The sequence below is a fragment of the Nycticebus coucang genome, chromosome X (genome assembly GCF_027406575.1).
Source record: "Nycticebus coucang isolate mNycCou1 chromosome X, mNycCou1.pri, whole genome shotgun sequence".
Taxonomy (NCBI): domain Eukaryota; kingdom Metazoa; phylum Chordata; class Mammalia; order Primates; family Lorisidae; genus Nycticebus; species Nycticebus coucang.
In genome coordinates this window covers 170,024,015-170,044,375 of record NC_069804.1, presented here as the reverse complement: position 1 = coordinate 170,044,375, position 20,361 = coordinate 170,024,015, and the positions used below count along the sequence as shown (strand labels likewise).

Here is a 20,361-nt window from a genome sequence, read left to right as displayed (position 1 = left end):
AGGTGTGTCATTGCATCTTATTGTGGTTTGTGATGGTTAACACCTTTGCATCTGCTTATTTGCCATCCTACAACTTCCTAGGTGAAGTGTCTGTTTATATCTTTTGCCCAAATCTATATTGGATTGATTTTATTATTGAGTTTTAAGGATCATTTGTATATCCTAGACATATGTCCTTTATCAAATATGTATTTCTTCCAATATATGTATTGCATTTAATTTTTTAATTGGGTCAGTCATTCACAGAACAGAAGTTCTTAATTTTTACAAATGCCAATTTATCTTATTTTATTTTATGGATTGTGTGTTTGGTATCATACTTATGAACTCTTTGATCCAATGTCATAAGATTTTCTCTCATGTTTTCTCTTGGGTGTGAGAAGACCCTCTCCTTCCATGATATGTATGTGTGTGTATCCCTGTGAGTTCTCTGATGATATAGTCTGAGAATGGAAGAGGCAGGCATGTGAAAAGTGAGGGAGGTAGCGTTCTACAAAGGTTAGAGGCCAAAATCGGCAGGTCCACCATTAGCCAGAGACTGGGACAACTTCTCTTCTCACAGGCAAGGAAAGTGGTGTTTCTGTGTGTCTAGGCAGCAAAGAGGAACAACTATGTCAAGGTCTAAATTTCCAGAATCCAGATGGAAGGAAGTATGATGTATGTGTGGTGTCATTCCTTCCTCCAAAAGGAGAGAGAAAAAATTTCCATAGGCAACTCCCTCACAGTGGTGTTTGATGTACCCCACTATATGCTGCAGTCATATAAAGATGCCAAAATACCCAATCAAAAGTCACTGACAACACTTCCAAGAAATAAAATAATGGTATTTGAAAGGCATAAATCCAACCTTAATTAGGGCACTTTGTTGCTTACAACCTTGGTTCCCTCCAATGCAACCAATAAAGAGGAGCATTGTCAGCAGAAAAAAAAAAAAATCTTCTTAAGACAAGAATCTCACTGTTACCCTGGGTAGAGTCCCATGGCACATAGCTCACAGCAATCTCAAACTCTTGGGCTCAAGGAAGTCCCCTTGCCTCAGCCTCCTGAGTAGCTGGGACTACAGGTACCTGCCACCACACCCAGCTAGTTTTTTCTATTTTTAGTGGAGACAGACGGACTCTCGATCTTGCTCAGGCTGGTCTGGAACTCCTGAGCTCAAGCAAGCCATCAACCTGGGCCTCCCAGAGTGTTAGGATTACAGGAGTGAGCCACAGAACCAGCTAGCTACAGAAAATTTTTAAAGTGAGAATAAAACTGAGTAAAAGCCAACCTTTTTTCTTAAATCTCTTCTATACTCCAGCATTTCTAACTAGTGTTAGTGAAAAAATACTCTTCTCCTGAAAATCCTTACATCTTTATTCTTTTCCGAAGTTGGATTTTTCCCATAGAGAATATTATTCTTTTACAAAACAGCTTTATTGAGTTGCAGTTGACATACAATTAACTGCACATATGTAAAAGTGCACAATGGGATTTGTTTTGGCATATATATATATATATATAAATGCATATACATAACTACAATCAAGGTAGTGAACATATTCATCACCCACAGAAGTTTTCCCATGCCCCTTGGTCATAATTACCTTCATTCTTATCCCCAAACAACCACTGTCCGCTTTCTGTCACTATGTGTTAGTTTACATTTTCAAGGTCTTATATAAATGTAACTATATAGTAAGTAGTGTTTTGTGTTGACCTTCTTTCACTCTATAATTATTTTCCAATTAATCTATGTTGTTGTGTATATCAATATCTCATTCTTAAAATTTATTGCTAAGAAGTATTCCATTGTATGAATATACCATAATTTATCCATACATCTCCTTTGGGGACTAGTACCATATTTGAGCTATTACAAATAAAGTTGTTATGAACATTTGTGTTTAAGTCTTGGAATACATTACATTTTCCTAATGATAGCTAAAATTGAGTATTTATACATAGGATTATTTGCCTCTGTATGTCTTTATTGGAGAAGTGTCTGTTCAAATATTTTGCCCACTTAATTGGGTTTTTTTCTCATTATTGAATGTTGACAGTTTAATATATTCTGGGGGGAAAATCTTTTATTACATATATGTTTTGCATACATACATTTTCTCTTCTACTGGGTAAATACCTAGGAGTGGGATGGCAGGATTACATGGTGGGTGTATGAAACTACCAAACTCTTTTCTAAAATGGTTGCACTGTTTCACATTCTTACCAGCAGTGTATGAAAATTCTAGTACAGCATGTCTTCAACAACATTTTGTATGATTAGTTTTTTCAGTTATGATCATTTTAATAGATTTGTAATGGTATCTCATTGTGGTTTTGATTTACATTTTCCTAATGATACCTAAAATTGAACATCTACAAATGGGATTATTTGCCTCTGTATGTCTTTATTGGAGAGGTATCTGTTCAAATTTTTGCCCATTTTACGGAGTCATTTTTTTTTTTATTATTGAGTCTTGATAGTTTAATATATTCTATCCAGGACCTTTATTCCATACATGTTTTGCAGTGATTTTCTCTCATTCTGCGGCGTGTCTTTTCATTGTCTTGATGTTGTATTTTGACAAACCAAACTTTTTAAATTTCTACAAAGTACAATTCAGCTATTTGTTTTTTCATGGAAGGTGCTTTTTTTTTCAGTACTTTAGGTAAGAAATCATTGCCTGATCCAAATTCACAAAAAAACTACTTCTATATTTTCTTCTAAATATTTTATTGCTTTAGATTTTATATTGACTTCAATGATCCATTTATTTACAATAACATTATTTTTTTCCAAGTATTATAAATTAATATACTCACTTTCAATAATAGATAGAAAAATTAGACAGGAGATAAGTAAGAAAATTAAAGAGTTGAGCCATACAATAAACCAATTGGCCCTAACAGACATACACAACACATTGTACCCAATTATGGCAAAATACACATTTTCCCCAGCTACTCACAAAATGTTCTCCCAGGTAGACCATATGTTAGGCCACAAAACAAGTTCCCATAAACTTTAAAAGTCTGAAATCATGAAAAATGTTTTTTTAATCATAATGGAACAAAACTAGAAATCAATAACAAAAGAAGAAATGGAAAATTCACAAATATATGAAATTTAAACAACATATTCCTAAAGTGCCAATGTATCAAGGAGGAAATCACCAAGAAAAATAGAAAATATCTTAAAACTGGCCAGACACAGTGGGTCACACCTGTAATTCTAGCACTTTTAGAGGTCAAGACAGAAGGATTGCTTGAAACCAGGAGTTCAAGACAAGCCTGGACAATGTAGTGAGACCTGTCTCTACAAAAAATTGAAAAATTAGTCAAGTGTGGTGGTACACATCTATAGTCCTAGCACTCAGGAGGCTGAGGTGAGAGGATCACTCAAGCCCAGGACATTGAGTTTGCAGTGAGCTATGATTATGCCACTACTCTCTAGCTAGGTGACAGAGGGTGACCCTGTCTTAACAAAAGAAAAAAAGAAAGAAAGAAAATATCTTAAGACAAATGAAAACAAGAACACAACATACCAAAACTTATGGGATGTAGTGAAAGCAGTGCTTAAGAGAGAGCTTTATAACCATAAATGTTTACATTAAAGAAGAAGAAATACCTGGCGGTGCCCATAGCTCAGTGGGTAGGACGCTGGCCACATACACCGAGGTTGGAGGATTCAAATCCGGCCCAGGCCTGCTAAAAACAACAATGTCAACAACAACAACAAAAAATAGCCAGGCGTTGTGGTGGGCGCCTGTAGACCCAGCTACTTGGGAGGCTGAGGCAAGAGAATCACTTAAGCCCAAGAGTTTGAGGTTGCTGTGACCTGTGATGCCATAGCACTCTACCCATGGTGACAGCTTGAGACTCCTTAAAAAAAAATAAAAGAAAAGAAATATCTTAAATTAACAGCCTACCATTATACCTAATTAGAGAAAGAAGAGCAAACTAAAACCAAAGCTAACAGAAGAGAGAAAACAATAAAGACTAAGATAAATAAAATTAAAAATAGAAAAAAAAAATTTAAAAAATCAATGAAATCAAATTGGTTCTTTAAAAAGATCCACAAAGTTGACAAATCTAACTAGATTTAAAAAAGAGAGGAGACTGAAATTCCTAAAATAATAAATACAAGTGGGAATATTATTCTGATTATACAGAAACCAAAAAAAGATTATAAGAGAATACTATGACCAATTGCTACCAAATAGAAGAACCTACATTAAATGGACAAATTCCTAAAAACACATTCTACCACAACTCACGTATGAAGAAATAAAAAATCTGAATAGACCTATAATTAGTAAAGAGATCAAATCAGTTATTAAAAGACCTCCTAACAATGGAAAGCCCGTATCAAGTAGCTTCACCAATACTTCTCAAATTCTTCTAAAAAATTGAGGTTAAGGAAAGTCTTTCTTTTTTTTTTTTTTTAAGACAGAGTCTCTCTTTGCTGCCCTCAGTAGAATGCCGTGGCATCAAGGCCCACAGCAACCTCTAGCTCTTGGGCTTAGGCGATTCTCTTGCCTCAGCCTCCCAAGTAGCTGGGGCTACAGGCGCCCATCACAATGCCCAGATATTTTTTGGTTGTAGTTGTCATTGTTGTTTGGCAGACCCAGGCTGAATTCAAACCCGCCAGCTCCAGTATACATGGCTGGCACCTTAGCTGCTGAGCTACTGGCGCTGAGCTGAGGGAAGTCTTCTTAATTCATTCCATGTGTCCAGCATTACCCTTGCCAACAAAGCCAGATAAGGACACTATAAGAAAACAGCAGAAAAATGTCTCTTATGAATATCGATGCAAAAATTCACAAGATGCTAGCAAACTGAATTTTCCAACATACCTAAAGGATTATATGCCATAACAAAGTGAGTTTTATTCCTGGAATACAGAGATGGTTCAGCATATCACAATCAATCAATATAATACACCACATAACAGAATAAAGGAAAAAATACATTATCATCTCAATTGATACATAAAAATTATTTTATAAAATTTGTCACCCCATCATGACAAAAACACTTAATAAACTAGCAATAAAGGGGAACTCTTCAAAATGAAAAGACATATGAAAAAGGCCATGTATGAAAAACTCACAGCTAACAGCATACTCTGTGACAAAAACCTAAAAGCCATTCCCTAAGATTAGGAACAAGATAAGGCTGCCCAATCTAACAACTTCTATCCAACATGGTACTACAAGTCCTGGCCAGAGGAATTAGGTTCAGAAAAGGAAAATACACTGCATTAAAAAAAAGAGACTTTACCTCTTTTATGTTTACATGGATGGAGCTGGAACATATTCTTCTTAGTAAAGTATCTCAGGAATGGAAAAAAATCCAATGTACTCAGTACTATTATGAAACTGATTTATAATCACTCACACTTTCATATGAGAGATGAATCACAACTATAGCCCAGGATGAAGGAGGGAAGGGGTGGTTTGGGAAGGGAGGGGGTGGTTTGATAGAGGGAGAGTTAATGGTGGGACCACACCTATGGAGCATATTGCAAGGGTACAAGTCAAATCTATCAAGTATAGAACACAAATGTCTTAACACTGTGATTAAGTAAATGAGGTGAAAGCTATGTTAATTAGTAGGATGTAAGCACTCCAATTTGTACAAATAATCAACACATTGACTCCCACAAAGGCATAAATGTATTGATGATCTATGTATATATGACTTGATAAAAAAATAAAAAAGGAAAGGAAAATACATTCAAATTGGAAAGGAAAAAGTAAAATTATCTCAGTTCACAAATGAAATATGTACAAAACTCTAAAGATTCTATCAAAAACCCATTAGAGCTAAGAAACTAATTCAGCAATATTACAGGATACAAAATCAACACACAAAAATTAGTTGTATTCTATACACTTACGATGAGCAACACAAAAAGGAAGTAAAGAAATCAATTCAATTTACAATACCAACAAAAAGAATAAACTGGTTAGCAACAAATGTAACCATGGGGATGAAAGAGTTGTACATTAAAAAGTGTAAAATATTGCTGGAAGAAATTAAAGAACACACAAGAAAAATGGAAAGTTATCCCATGTTAATGAAAACATATTGTGAAGATGATAATACTACTCAAAGTAATCTGCAGATTCAATGCAATCCCTATCGAAATCCCAATGATGTTCTTTGTACAAATAGAAAAATTCATCCTACAACTCATATGAAATCTCAAGGCACTGGGAACAGCCAAAACAATCTTGGGGGGGAAAGGAGCACATTTGCAAAACTCTTTCAGATTTCAAAACTAACTTTAAAGCAACAGTAATCAAAACAATGTGGAACTGGTGTAAGTATGGACATATAGACCAATGGAATATAATAGAAAGCTCAGAAATAATCCTTTACATATATAGCTAATCAATTTTTGACATGAGTGCTAAGACCATTCAATGGAGAAAAGACATTATTTTCATCAAAAAAAAAAATGGAAAACTGGATATCTACTTGCAAAACAATAAAGTTGGACCTTTTACTTTATACTATATACAAAAGTTAAGTCGAATGGGTCAAAGACTTAAATATAAGAGCTAAAACTATAAAACTCTTCAAGGAAAACATGGGTAGCATCATGACATTGACTTTAGTAATGTTTTCTTGGATATGACACCAAAAACAGAAATAACAAAGGAAAAGTAGATAAATTGGACTTCATCAAAATTAAAAACTTTCATGCATCAGAGGACACTATCAAAAGAGTGGAAAGACAACACACTAAATGGGAGGATATATTTGCAAGTCATAAATCTGATAATATATTTTGCAAGTCATAAATCTGAATTAATATCCAGAATTTGAAAAATACTTTGACAATTCAACAACAAAACATGATTTAAAAATGAGCAAAAGACTTGACTAAGTATCTCTCCAAAGAAGGTACACAAATGAACGATAAGCACATGATAAAAATGCTCAACATCACCTGTCACTAGGAAATGTAAATCAAAACCACAATGTGATAATATTTCACACCAGGAGGATGGCTATAATTTTTAAAAGATGAAATAACAATTGTTAGAAAATACAGCATGTGGAGAAACGGCAGTCCTTGTGCATTGCTGGTGGGATATAAATTGATGCAGCCACTCTGGAAAACATTTGGTAGTTCCTCAAAATAGTAAACATAAAGTTCCCATATAATCCAACAAAACTACCCCTAGGTGTATATCAAAGAAAAATGAAAATATGCATCCTTACAAAATGTGTACATAAATGTATATTTATAATGTTATTATTGTGGCATTATTTATGATAGCAAACAGTAGAAATAAATGTTGAACTGATAAATGGATAAACAAAACATGGTATATCCAATTATGGAATATTATTCAGCCTTACAAAGGAAGGAAATTCTGACACATAGAGTTTCCCTGAATGAACTTTTAAACATCACGCCAAATGATAGAAATCTGACATAACAGGACACATATTCTATGATTTCATTTGAATGAAATGACCAGAAACATCAATAAAATTAGGTAGTTGATGGAAAGTTTGTTTGCCGTGGGCTGGAGGGAGCAGTAATAGGGACTGTCTACTAAGAGATTTCTTTATAGGATGATGAAAATATTTTAAAATTGCAGTGATTATTGCACAACTCTGTGAGTATTCTAAGTACCATTGAGTTGTATAGTTTAAATGGATGAATTGTTTGGTATTTGAATTATATATCAATTAATCTATTAAAAATAATAGTATCGGCTCGGTGCCTGTAACTCAAGCGGCTAAGGTGCCAGCCACATATACCAGAGCTGGAGGGTTTGAATCCAGCCTGGGCCTGCCAACCGACAATGACAACTACAACCAAAAAATAGCCAGCCAGGGCAGCACCTGTGGCTCAGTGAGTAGGGCGCTGGCCCCGTATACCTAGGGTGGCAGGTTCGAATCTAGACCTGGCCAAACTGCAACAAAAAATAGCAGGCAACTGTAGTCCCAGCTACTCGGGAGGCTGAGTCAAGAGAATCGGCTAAGCCCAAGAGCTGGAGGCTGCTGTGAGCTGTGACGCCACAGCACTCTACCATGGGGGACAAGATGAGACTCTGTCTCTTAAAAAAAAAAAAAAAAAGGGTGGTGCCTGTGTCTCAAAGGGGTAGGGCACCAGCCCCATATGCCAGAGGTGGCGGGTTCAAACCCAGCCTGGGCAAAAAAAAAAAAATAATAACCAGCCATTGTGGCAGGCGCCTGTAATCCCAGCTACTTGGGAAGCTGAGGCAAGAGAACTGCTTAAGCCCAGGAGTGAGCTGTGATGCCATGGCACTCTACCAAGGGCGACAGCTTGAAGCTCTGTCTCAAAAAACAAAAACAAAACAGAGCTATGATTTAATAATAAAATATATATATAAAATAAAATAAATAAATAAAAATCATATCAAAGTGGGGGAAATGTTAAAATAAAAATGTTTGAAGAATTAAAAAAGCAAACAGTTACATCCCTGAATAACCCAGCTCTCCCTTACCTTGATAGAAAGTTTGTTTTCAGGAAAGGGTAAAACAGATTTGTGGACTTGGGGTATTAGGTATATTTAAGGTGGAGTATTGTCACAAAAGCAGGGGATTGAGTGAAAATTTGTGTCCAAATTTTAGACACTGTCACTTTGCTCCTAGAACTTTACTGTGAAGCAGGAGCATGGATGCCTATCCTCTGGAGAATCAACTAGTTCAAGAAATACCTAAAGAGACTTACAACTGGGGTTCCCGGAGTCAAAAGTAAAGTGAGGTCCTTCTTTAATGAAGACCAAGTCATCAAATATTACCCAGGCATTCATAGCTTCTAAATAACTCCTTAGTACTTCATTCTTTAACTCTTGATTATGTATAAGCAAATTGCCAAATGTCACCATAATTGAGGAAAGCATCTTAGATGAACTATGGAGTTTTAAAAAGTAATAAAACAAATGAACTCTGAGGTGACAGGGACAACACAAGCAGTGAAGGAAAACTCCAATCAATACAAGCTACAACTAGACTTTTGCTTCCAGACAAAATGGAATTATAAGGACTGGACTCCCCCCCCACTCCAGGAAATAACTAGAAGACATACCAAATTTATAAAACAATAGTTCTCAAGACATTGGACATCAAGGCCCAGCACAATGGCTCATGCCTGTAATCCTAAGGCTCTGGAAGGCCAAGGCAGGTTGATTGCTGGAGCTCTCAAGTTCCAGACCGGCCTGAGCAAGAGTAAGATCCCGTCTCTTAAAAAAAAAAAAAAAAATAGCCAGGAGTTGTGGTAGCACCTGTAGTCCCAGCTACTTGGGAGGCTGAGGCAAGAGGATCACTTGAACCCAAGAGTTTGAGGTTGCTGTGAGCTGTGATGCCACAGTACTCTACCCAGGATGACAAAGTGAGACTGTCTCAAAAAAAAAAAAAAAAAAAAAAGACATTGGACATCAGGAAATGAAAAAGTGGGCGGCGCCTGTGGCTCAGTGAGTAGGGCGCCGGCCCCATATACCGAGGGTGGTGGGTTCAAACCCAGCCCCGGCCAAACTGCAACAAAAAAATAGCTGGGCATTGTGGCAGGCGCCTGTAGTCCCAGCTGCTTGGGAGGCTGAGGCAAGAGAATCACATAAACCCAAGAGCTGGAGGTTGCTGTGAGCTGTGTGACGCCACGGCACTCTACCGAGGGCAGTAAAGTGAGACTCTGTCTCTACAAAAAAAAAAAGGAAATGAAAAAGTGTGACCCCTGAGACATGGGGAAAATATAAGTTGTATCATTCAATTGTCCCAGCTTACAAATCAAGCATAGCACAGTGAAGGCAACACCACCTGCATTCCCACATACTCCCCAAACTCCGGAGATGGAGTTGGGAATAAATCTGCTTAGTGTTCACAGGACAGAGTACCAGACAAAAGAGACCATCTTGCCTCAGTTTTTCTATTTTTAGTAAAGATGAGGTCTCAATATTGTTCAGGCTGGTCCATACTCCTGAGATCAAGCAATTCACCCACCTGAGCCTCCCAAAATGCTAGGATTACAGGTATGGCCAGCCTGGCCTCAGATGTTTTAACTCTTGCAAGCATTCCTGATGCTTCCTATAGGCTGAGGCAGGAGTGAGTTTCATGTGAAGGGACCCAAGGAGATGGGGGAGCTGGATGTTTCTGCCATTACTTTTTTGAATAAACTTTCTATCCCTTTGCCATTCACTATTTCTTCTTTAATGTCAATAACTCAAACATTTGTTCTTTGGATGCTGTACCCTTTCTTTGTTCCTCTTCATTATTATTTTTTCTTTTTTCTCTGTGTATTTACAAATAGCTTATCTTTGAGCTTACTAATTCTTTCTTCTGTTTGATCAACTCTGTTGTTGAGTTTGTGTATTGCAGTTTTGCTTCATTCATTGTATGTTTCAGCTCCGGGATTTTTGTTTGATTTCTTTTTTTAATTTCAATCTCTGTTCAATTTTTCTGATAAATTTCTAAATTGTCTCTCTGTGGTTTTTTGGCATTTTCTGAGTTTCCTTAAAATATCTATTTTGAATTCTTTCTTTAGTTTATTTGTTTTTTTGAGACAGAGTCTCACTTTCTGACCCTGGGTAGAGTGTCATAGTGTCATAGCTCACAGCAACCTCAAACTCCTGGGCTCAAGTGATTCTCTTGCCTCAGCCTCCCCAGTAACTGGGACTCAGGCGCCTGTGTATTTTTAGAGATGGGGGTCTCGCTCTTGCTCAGGCTGGTCTCAAACTCATGAGCTCAAACAACCCACCTGCCTCATTCTCCCAGAGTGCTAGGATTACAAGTGTGAGCCATCACACCCAGCCCCTATTTTGAATTCTTGGTCTAATAGCTCCATCTCTTTAGGTTCAGTCACTGGTACCTTGTTTTGTTTATTTGGTGAGGTCATAATTCCCTGATCATTCTTTATTATTATGGATATAGGTTTATATTTGCACATTGAATAAGTATTTACTTCAGTTTTCACTATCTGGCTTTGTTTGTTTCAGTTTTTTTATAATATGTGTTTCTAGAGATCCTGTATAGATTGACTATTTTTTTCCCTTAGTCCAAGATCCCTGTCTCTTTTTCAGCAGTAGGTGGCACTCTAAGCCCAGGTTCACTACTAGTCTCACAAAGGATCTGACATTGGCATCATGCTAAACCCAGATGGACCTAGGGGACACCCAAGTGGGTATTCAAGACATGTGGGAAAGCTGCCAAGGGACCCATGCCTGGAGGAATTGTAAACATGCTGCTGAACAATCTCCCTGACTCCGTGTTTTCTCTGGCAGAATGGAGAGTAGCCTCTGAGACCTACATCATAGCTGCTGCTAGTTCCATTCCTGCTGTTTGTCTCTGGCTGAACTAGAACAGAGGAACTAACGCAGGAACAAAAAGAGTGACCAATTAGAATAGAAAACCTTAAAATTCACAGGACATCAGTTAGAATACTAAAAAGGACTTTTCTCTCATAGTAGAGAGCCAATGTCAGCACTCCTGATCCTTTCCATAGGCTGAGGCAGGAGTGAGTTTTCTGTGAAGAAACCCAAAGAAGTGGGGAAGCTAAATGTTTATCTTCAAATCACTTTTTTCTTTTTCTGAGACAGAGTCTCCCTCTGTTGCCCAGGCTAGAGTGCCATGGCCTCAACCTAGCTTACAGCAATCTCAAACTCCTGAGCTCAAGTGATCCTCCTGCCTCAGCCTCCCAAGTAGCTGGGACTACAGGCACCCATCACAATGCCTAATTTTTCTTTTTGGTAGAGACAGGGTATTGCTCTTGCTCAGACTAGTCTCCAACTCCTGAGCTCAAGGGATCCTCATGCCTTGGCCTCCCAGAGTGCTGGAATTACAGGCATGCGCCACCGCTCCTGGCCTTCAATTTACTTTTGACAGTGCGGAGACTATGAATTCGGGGAATTTTATGCATGTGGTACCTTGCCAACTTGGGGAAGAGGCATCAAGTTTTTAAAAAAAAATTCTGGCTCAGCACCCATAGCACAGTGTAGTTACAGCGCCAGCCATATACACTGAGGGTGGTGGGTTCAAACCTGGCCCAGGCCAGCTAAACAACTGTAACAAAAAAATAGCCGGGCGTTGTGGCGGGCGCCTGTAGTCCCAGTTTCTCAGGAGGATGAGGCAAGAGAATCACTTAAGCACAAGAGTTTGAGGTTGCTGTGAGCTTACCGAGGTGACACAGTGAGACTCTGTCTCAAAAAAAAAAAAAAAAATTCTATTACTGCCTGCTTCAAGTTTTTCTCTGCTCTGCAGCTCAAGGGATCATCACAGTTTCAGTTTTGCATTCTGGGATATTTGAGTAATAATCTTCCACTGGATGATTGTTACTCCGTTTTCTGTGAGGAACAGTAAAGCCACATAACTACTATTTGGTTATTTTTCTGATGCCACTCCTCAGAAATAACTTCATTGTGGCAGTATAGTAACGATCTAAAACAAGCAATCAAAGCTAACATCAGCAATATTGAGACAAAAGGATATTATCTACCTTCTGATAGGAAAACTGAGAAGGACTCAACCCTGCTTTCATTACTCTTGCTCAACTAACCATTTAGAAATACCAGAACTGGCTCGGCACCCGTAGCTCTGTGGGCAGGGTGCCAGCCACATGCACCAAAGCTGGCGGGTTCGTGCCCAGCCTGGGCCTGCTAACCAACAATGACAACAAAAATATAGCCAGAGTGGGGCAGCCTGAGGCTCAAATTAGTATGGCGCTAGCCCCAGATGCCAGAGGTGGTGTGTTCAAACACAGCCCTGGCCAAAAACTGCAAAAAAAAAAAATAGCCAGGTGTTGTGGCAGGCCCTGTAGTCCCAGCTACTTAGGAGGCTGAGGCAAGAGAGTCGCTTAAGCCCAAGAGTTTGAGGTTGCTGTGATCTGTGATGCTACAGCACTTTACCCAGGGTGACACAGTGAGATTATGTCTCAAAAAAAAAAGAAATTCCAGAACAATCAAAATCCAAGGCACAAAATAATGGAGCTACATTATTCAAGTGTTCTGAGGTCAGAAAAGACAGAAACTGAGAAATTGTTCCTGATCACAGGGGATTAAAGAGATATGACGACTAAATGCAATGCGTGATCCTAGATTGGCTTCAGGACTGAGCACAAAGAACCTCTAAAGAATACTACTGGTACAGTTCTTCAAATTTAAGCATAAATTATGGTTTAGATACTAGTATTATTTCAATGTTAAGTTTTCTGATTTTGATACTCACGCTGTGGTTATTGACAAAATGTCTTTGTTCTTCTGAAACACAGCCTGGTGTATTTAGGGGTAAAGGAATGTGGTTTCTTCAAGTTACATTCAAACAGTTCATGGGAGAAGCTCAAGATGATAAAACAACCCTGCTTCACAGACTGCCTACTATTGGGAACATACTGACCAGGCGGTGTACCTGGTCAACCAATTTGTGGAGAGGAAGAAGTGACCTGAGGTGAAAATACAGAGAGATTATTGGGCAGTGATGAGTCACCAGCCATCTGTCAGAAGCCTAAACTGAGAAAGAGAGAGAAATCAGAGACAAGCAGTTCCACACAAAGGTATGTAGACAGACACAATACATGAGAATGAGGAAAACTTAGGCACCACAGAAGTGGCACTGAATAACCAAGTAGACAAAATATCTTTGCCAGTCAACATTAACCAGCTCTTGTAACCACCACTTCAGAACTTCCAATGAGCACATGAAAAGAACAGTCACAATGGGGCGGTGTCTGTGGCTCAGTGAGAAGGGCGCAGGCCCCATACGCCAAGGGTGGCGGGTTCAAACCCAGCCCCAGCCAAACTGCAAAAAAAAAAAAAAAAAAATAGTCACAATGGTGAGGAGAAGCTATGTATGGACCTGGAAACATGAACTTCTACTTACAAACTCCAATTTTGTTAGCAACAGACACCAAGCCTGAGATCCCAGTTTAGCGGTATTCATTGAAGAGATCTGCTGGCCATTTAGTGGAAAGTTGGCTATATTGGGCCCTCACCTCCTGGAAAGGCCTAAAGTTCATCCTCACAAGGATAGATGGTCATCCTTTTCTGCTTGTGGAACCTCATCCAGCAGCACTATTTGTGAACTTATTGAATTCCTGATCCATAGATCTGGTGTCTCACACAGCATAGCATCTGACCAGACTATCCCCTCACAGAAAAGGAAAGTACAGGAGTGAGCCTGCCTCAAATACTCCTTTGAAGTTGGTAGGGTCCTGATAGTGCTATCAGCCTGAAATACAAGCCTGAGGATGGGTGCAGGAGATAAGGAAAAAAGGTTGAGGGGAAGTGTCCTGGGTTGCCATCTAGTCTAAGGGAATTCCCTGCCTTCTGGGAGTCTTTGAGCCAAAGCTGCCTGAATAGAGTCCTGCACCTCCTACTCACAGCGGCCACCGTCCACTTTTTTTGACTACACAGGTTTGTGGAGAAGCTTCTCCATAGTCCCCATGGTCACTTATTCTGGGGGAAAAGTCAGAAGGTGAAATAACCCCGGTTATTTCAGTTGGTCTCGGGGCCACAACTGGTCCTTAGCCTCTCTTTTCCACTATCCATTCTAAATTCACATCTCCCTCAGTTACCTCTTCAGCGGGTCTTGGTGACATACTTAGTGATCTGAGTCAAACCTTCCATCTGTAGTGGTCTGGTCTAAAAAGTTCTGTTTGGAATTGATGTATTTTCCCATCCACAGTTACAACAGGGCAAGGAAGTACCCAGGGGTATCCAAGTGGATCGCCTGGGATACACACACAATTCCTCCCTCCCAGGCACCATTGTGTAAAAGCAAACATACCTTCTCCTGAACGCCAGGATCAAATACCCTTGTCAGAATGTTAACTCCTCTCCTTACCTGTTTGGTCCTCGGGCACAAGGAATCTAAAGTGCCCTGGAATCACTTCTGACTTGTATTTCAATGGAACCTTTGCTGTGTTTCCCAGAAAGAATGTACCCTCTCTGTGAAACGGGACCTCCATCTTAGCAGAGCCCAGAGCTGAAGGGACAGAAAGCATAAACTCCCTAGCAGATCATTAGGAGTGAAGGTAATTGGAGCCACTCCTGTTTCTACCACTTGGATCATGAACTCATCTTTCCTTAATACTAGAGCATAGCACCATGCAGCAGTCTCTGATTTAACAAATGTGCTACACTTTGAAGGTTGGCTTCCCGTTTTCAGAGCCCCCATTTTCTGTGTTGGCATTTCAGTTGCACCTTTAGAAGGCAGCATTCTATGAGATCAACTGTCTCCAGATGGGTGGGGTGTGATGTCATCAGTAGACTCCAGGGTATTTGACCCATTCCTATACCTCCTTTGCTCTTAGAGGGTAGTTTGGTCAGATGCTATGTTGTGTGAGATACCATGCCTAAGGATCAGGAATCCTTACACTTACATAGAATGTGCTAGCTGAGGCTTTACAAGCAAGAATGTCAAACGCATACCTAGATAAATATATGTCCCTATAAGGATGAACTTCCAGGAAGGGAGACCCCAATACAGTCAGCTTGCCACCAAGTGGGGAGTCTGTATCGTGAAAGACTACTGCTGTACTGAGCGCTCGGTCTTGGTCTCTGTTGCTGATGCTGATGCTGAAACACATGAGAAGAGTCAAACATGACTGATACTCAGAGCATAGATGCACATCTTTGTCATTTTCTTCCCCTAAATGTTAGACACTAAAGTACCAACTTTAATTTTACTATCCTCAGATGAAAACGTGACTATCTACCATCTCCAAGCAGTTAAACCCAGTGAGACAGAGTCTCTGTTGCCAAGGCTAGAGCGCAGTGGCACCATAGCTCACAGCAACCTCAAACTCCTATGCTCAAGAGATCCTCCTGCCTCAGCCTCCAGAGTAGCTGGGACTACAGGTGCCTGCCACCACGACCAGCTAGTTTTTTTAATTTATTTATTTTTTATTTTTAGTAGAAATGGTGTCTCACTCTTGCTCAAGCTGGTCTCAAACTCCTGAGTTCAAGCAATCCACCTACCTCAGTCTCCCAGAGTGCTAGGATTACCGGCATGAGCCACCACTCCCGGCCTACACAATTTCTTAACATCAACATTGGGGCTGAAAGCCCACAGCCACTTTCCTACCCCTGACAAAGATGGCATATTTTACATGAAATTTATCCAGTCACATTTCCAGATCCATGTTTTTCTTCTTACTTCTCTGGGCAAATGTCTTGCTGAGGTTTATACTTTGGTTATATTTTCCCTTTTTGATGCTCTGTTTCTTTAGTGTTATCATTTTCACTGGACATGTGGAATTAAACAAAAGGCCTCATCAATGTTTTCCTTCCTTTGGTCATTGTCAGAGCTTCTCTAGAATGGCTGCTTTGGCCATAAGACAGATAGGGTTTCTTTTTGTTGTTGTTGTTCCAAATCAATCAAACAAACAAAATTATGGTAGAGATAGTCCTCAAACTTCAATGGACCTTGTGAAATAAGTACTTTGAGCTTAACTAGAGTACTTATTAAACACGTGTTTACAGAAAGAAGTCAGAGGACTAAGGGCTAAAAAGGGAGCTTGGAGACCATCTTGTCCACCTTTTTCATTTTACCTGTGGAAAAACCAAGGCTCACAGTGGGGACATCATTTGATCATGTATCTTGAGCTGGGTTAAAATCCAGGTCCCTTGATTTTTCCAAGTAGTGCTCATTCAACTGCATAATAATGCCTCTCTGATGATAATTTTTAGAATTATAATTTGCAAAAACACCGTTTTATCCTTATGAATCATAGTTAGATGTCAGTACATACATATAAATATAGCTACTGGCACAAATGTTACAACAGTATCACAGAAAGCTTGGAGAGCAGAGGGGTAGCATAAACCATAATGCCACTGTCCTAATGCAGCATTTTGGTAGCAAGTTACCAGCGACATAGTATTAGCTACCGCAAGCACCTTACGGACACATTCACTATTCTTATATTCTCTCTTTTTCTTAAAGTAGTTTGTTCTACCTCTCTTTGTTTCTTGGCTATAAGTCCACATATTTTAAACATATCCAGATTGTAACTCATTATATTTTTAATAGGTCATTTAAAATCCATGCCTTCTCATTCAAGAAAACATCGAGGCTGAGCGAGGACTGATAGGAAGAACATATATTATTAAAATGCTGTTATGAAGGACTGCAGGTCAAATTCTAACTCTTCATACAGTGATGTTGATCTGCTTTCTCTCCATTGTAGGTAACGCTGAGGACACAGCTGTTATCATTGCTATAAGAATAAATTTTGTTCTGATGCTTTAAGGATTAAGGAAGGCAATTTAAGACTTTTAGATATACGTCATTGGAATAGGAATGAAATTGTTTTCTTTCCCTAAAATATATTTGTTTAGAAATATTAAGATTGCTCTTACTTTAAGCAACCAAATCAGGAATCAAACTTGCAGAACAGTAGATTTGACCAATTTCAGTTGCAAAGCACAACAATTTTAAGTAATTCATGAGAATATCATGTTAAATAAAGTGAACCTCTATTAGAAAAAATTAAAGCAAATTGTTTTAGAAATGAATCACATTTAGAAGAAAATGAACTTTAGACAAAAGCCTCTACATCTTTGTCTCTATAGGGAGAGACCACCTAGTGAAGCCACCTGCCCTTCACAGCAGTTGCTCCCCTCTGGTCCCCTTACCTTGGCTCCCAAAACTAATCCCCACTAAGACAGTTGTTTAGTTGTATAGCTCCAGTATATAATGAAAGATTTTCAGGCACTTGACATACAATGGGAAAGAGCTTTTTGGACAAGAAAGCCTTCCAGGTGCCCCTTAAACCACACTATTCCACTATTCCAACACTTTCTTTGTTGTCAGACGTCCATTTCTGAGATTGATCTTCAACCCCAGTTAAACATGGTCAGAATTTGGCAAGGTGCTTTGAGATGTTTGACATGATTTACAGGTTACCTGAAATTGTTTATAGGCCACTCCAAACCATTTCAAAATAACTCTTTTCAGTAAGTCTTGTGTAAACTTTCAAGGTTATCTCAAATTGCATTAGGCTGTACTTAGAAAACCAGGCAAGCAGCAATCAACTTGCTCTGTTTTGTTGTTGTTGTTGTTGTTGCCCAACAAGCAGTTTTGGTTGTTTGTTTATTGATTTGTGTGTACAGTAACTGGCCTTTGTTGAACATTAAATTAAAAACATGTTATAAAGCAATTAGGCTTATTTCATTCACTAGCGCTATGTCTGCCCTGTCAATCCAATTCTCTAACAACAACAACAAATGTGTTAATCAAGTTCCTTCTTCCTTTATTTTCTAGCTGATCTATCTTAAACATTCTTAGCAGGAAAATCAAAAAGATGTTTTAAGAAAAAGGATAATTAACGCCACAAGGTAACTAATATCTCTGATGGGACCATAGTGAATAAAGAGCAGAGATCTCTGGCTATGCAAAAGGTTCAGCCCTAGTTCTTAGCTGCATTGGTCAAATCATCTCCAATCTCTGGGTCCCGCTTTCCTCTTCCAAATGCCTCTCAACTTCCAAAGTCTTAGGTTTTTTTTCAACAATTTTATTTTATTTTATTTTATTTATTTATTTATTTATTTTGAGACAGAGTTTCACTATTTCGCCCTCGGTAGAGTGTCGTGGTGTCACAGCTCACAGTAACCTCCAACTCCTGGGCTTAAGCTGTTCTCTTGCCTCAGTTTCCCAAGTAACTGGGACTACAGGCACCCACAATGCCTGACTATTATTTTTGTTACAGTTGCCATTGTTGTTTAGCTGGCCCAGGCCGAGTTGGAACCCACCAGCCTCTCTGTATGTGGCTGCGGCCGTAACCACTGTGCTACGGATGCCAAGCCAAAAGTCTTAGATTTACATTGTTCCAACACAAAGAAATGATAAATGTTTGAGTTGATGGATATCCTGATTGGATCATTACACGTTGTATGCATGTATCAAAATATCAAATGTACCCCCAGAAATAGTTACAATCATGTATCGTTTTTAAAAGCCTATGTACTAACGGATGTTGAAGGGAAGCTATTCTTTAAGCTTCAAACGTCTAGAACATCATTTGTATTAAAAATTACACATAGGCCGTCGCTGTCTAACGCCAGCGCAGCCTCTATCGCGCCCAGCTGCAGTCAAAGGAGAAAAGGAAGTACGGAGGTCTTTATACCATGGCTGATACAAAGCACACTGCAGGCAAATCCACCGGTGGTAAAGCACCCGGGAAGCAACCGGCTACAAAAGTCCCTCTCAAGAGTGCGCCCTCTACTGGAGGGGTGAAGAAACCCCTCATCTCTACAGGGCTGGTACTGTGCCATTCAGTGAAATTAGACATTATCAGAAGTCCACTGAACTGCAGAATTGCACTCAGTGAAATGAGACATTATCAGAAGTCCACTGAACTTCCTTTCCAGCGTCTGGTGCAAGAAATTGCTCAGGACTTCAAGATAGATCTGCGATTCCGGAGCCCAGTTATTGGTGCTTTGCAAGAGGCAAGTGAGGCCTGTCTGGTGGCCTTTTTGAAGACACCAACCTGTGTGCTATCCATGCCAAATGTGTAACAATTATGTCAAAAGTCATCCAGCTATAGCACGCCGCATACATGGAGAACGTGCTTAAGAGTCTACTATGATGGGAAAACATTTCATTATCAAAAAAAAATAATTCTCCTCTTCCTGTTATTGGTAGTTCTGAACGTTAGATTTTTTTTCCACCCCATGGGGTCAAAAGATACTTAAATATATGATTGCAACTGCAAAAATAAGGGACAGAAACCAGCTATTGACAGTATTTCCATTTTCATTTGTGTGTGATTTGTTAATATAAATGTGGGGATGTGCAGCGTTAATGCGAGTCAAAATGTTTTAATAAACAAGTTTCAGCAGTTCAACTTTATAACAATTATAAATAAACCTGTTAAATTTTTCTGGACAATTCCAGCATTTGGATTTTTTTAAAACATGTAAATTTCTTATTGATGGCAGCTAAATGGTGTTTGTAGCATTTTTATCGTACAGTGGATTCTATTCATTCACTATACTTTTTCTAACTTGAGTTGTCCTACATGTACATATGTGTTTTTAACGTTGTCTGTCTTCTGGGCTGTTCCCATATGTTTGTTATTAAAATACATTAAACTATACCAAAAAAATTACACATAAATGAACGTGTTAAAACCTGTATGGATATGCACCCTAAATGTTATTTTGACTCTCTCTAGTTGGTGTGTTTCTGGCTGATATTTTCTACTTGTTTGCATTTCCTATTTTTTAAATAGTGTCATAAATTCTGTTTTTTAATTAAAATTTTAAAACATTTCAGGCTAATCATAATGACTCAGAAACTGAGCATTACCTTAAGAGTGCAGCATTAAGTTTGTTTCTCATGAGAGTTTAACAGACTCGATCTTGATAATCCCCGAGGTAACCCTGTGAGGTGGGTGGATGG

At 38.9% G+C, this 20,361-nt stretch overlaps 1 pseudogene; it reads left to right on the top strand.

The window, feature by feature from the left end:
- Positions 1-19,085: 19,085 nt before the first annotated feature.
- On the top strand, positions 19,086-19,533 carry LOC128578437 (histone H3.3A-like; annotated as a pseudogene).
- The last annotated feature ends 828 nt before the right edge of the window (positions 19,534-20,361 follow it).